Here is a 2,175-nt window from a genome sequence, read left to right as displayed (position 1 = left end):
GAAGAAATAAAGGAAGAATAGAAGGAGGGAGGGAAGGAAGGAAGGAAGGAAGGAAGGAAGGAAGGAAGGAAGGAAGGAAGGAAGGAAGGAAGGAAGGAAGGAGAGAAGGAATAAAGGACGACCCTATCTGTGTGTGTGTGTGTGTATGTATAATATATATAATATAATATAATATAATATAATATAATATAATATAATATAATATAATATAAGTATATATATATAAAAGGGTAGTGGCGTTTCGGCCTAGGACAAAACAACAAAACTACACAGCCCAGAAACACTAAACGTGGCAGCACAACCCCTCATCCATGCCTCTACGTTCATACAACAAACAGCTCCAGCTACTCCAGGAAACAGCCAGGCTTTGAGGCTGCAAGGCTATTCCCTGCTATTCCAACCAAGGATTCCCATCAGCCACAGCAACGCTTTGCCCGTATATTATACAAATCAGCGAATGAACCATCCTTGACTTCAAGTGAAGGCCTCTTTTCACTGTCAAGGCATGCGGTTCCTGAGCATGTGCAGAGTGCAGCTTAGAAGGCCGGGGTTTCCTCTGCTTTTGTGCAGGTTTATTCCGATTCTGCAAGGACGGATGGACGGACGGACGGGCGGATTTATTTACGTCTTCTCTGCGCCAAAGGAGGAGGAGGAGGAGGAGTTGGCGGTTTTATTGCCAACCTTCCACTGCACTCTGCACATGCTCAGGCAACCTGTGGCTCCAAGACTCCGAAACCCAACCCTTCCTCCGTTATTTGGATGTTATTCTGCTCTGTACATGCTCAGAGGACGTGTGGCTTTCGTGCAAGTCGCTTTGGGTCTCCTCATGGAGGGAGAAAGCAGGGTACGAATAAACATAATCATGATAATAATGCAGCCTATTCTAAGAAGAATAATAATAATAAACTTCATAATAATAATAATAATAATCTTCCTAATAATAATAATAATACAACCTAGTCTAAAAATAATAATAATAAACTTCATAATAATAATAATAATAAACTTCCTAATAGTAATAATAATAATACAACCTATCTAATAATAATAATAATAATACAACCTATCTAATAATAATAATAATAAACTTCCTAATAATGATAATACAACCTATTTTAATAATAATAATAAACTTCCTAATAATGATAATACAACCTATTTTAATAATAATAATAAACTTCCTAATAATGAGAATAATACAGCCTATTCTAATAATAATAATAAACTTCCTAATAATAATAATACACCGTATTCGAATAATAATAAACTGCCTAATAATAATAATACAACGTATTCTAATAATAATAATAAACTTCCTAATAATGATAATAATAATACAACCTATTCTAATAATAATAATAATAAACTTCCTAATAATAATGATAATAATACAACCTATTCTAATAATAATAAACTTCCTAATAATAATAATGCAACCTATTCTAATAATAATAATAAGCCTCCTAATAATAATAATGCAACCTATTCTAATAATAATAAGCCTCCTAATAATAATACAACCTATTCTAATAATAATAATAATAATAAACTTCCTAATGATAATAATAATAATACAACCTATTCTAATAATAATAAACTTCCTAATAATAATACAACCTATTCTAATAATAATAATAGAATAGGTTGTATTATTATTATTATTATTATTAGGAAGTTTATTATTATCATCATTATTATTAGATAGGTTGTATTATTATTATTATTATTATTATTAGGAAGTTTATTATTATCATCATTATTATTAGATAGGTTGTATTATTATTATTATTATTAGGAAGTTTATTATTATCATCATTATTATTAGATAGGTTGTATTATTATTATTATTATTATTATTATTATTAGGAAGTTTATTATTATCATCATTATTATTAGATAGGTTGTATTATTATTATTATTATTATTATTATTAGGAAGTTTATTATTATCATCATTATTATTAGATAGGTTGTATTATTATTATTATTATTATTAGGAAGTTTATTATTATCATCATCATTATTAGATAGGTTGTATTATTATTATTATTATTAGGAAATTGCCATGCAGACAAGACCCCCGCCCTCCCATCCCTGGGGGCCATTCCCCCCCCCTGCACTCTGCCCATGCTCAGAGGCCCCACTCACACTCCCACTCGCACTCCCACTCGCACTC

The 2,175-nt window shown here is 30.5% G+C and overlaps 2 protein-coding genes across 4 annotated transcripts in view; one reads left to right on the top strand and one right to left on the bottom strand.

Moving 5' to 3' along the window:
• The window catches only part of LOC134293027 (tectonic-like complex member MKS1), a 237,211-nt gene that overhangs the window by 151,761 nt on the left and 83,275 nt on the right, over positions 1–2,175 (top strand). The window lies entirely within an intron of this gene.
• Positions 1–2,175, bottom strand: part of tmem132e (transmembrane protein 132E) — a 42,379-nt gene that overhangs the window by 40,071 nt on the left and 133 nt on the right. The gene's annotated exons all lie outside the window — the stretch shown is intronic.

This window comes from Anolis carolinensis, unplaced genomic scaffold (assembly GCF_035594765.1).
Source record: "Anolis carolinensis isolate JA03-04 unplaced genomic scaffold, rAnoCar3.1.pri scaffold_7, whole genome shotgun sequence".
Lineage (NCBI taxonomy): Eukaryota > Metazoa > Chordata > Lepidosauria > Squamata > Dactyloidae > Anolis > Anolis carolinensis.
Note: the sequence above shows the minus strand (reverse complement) of the source record. Positions and strands in the feature narration are given on the sequence as shown.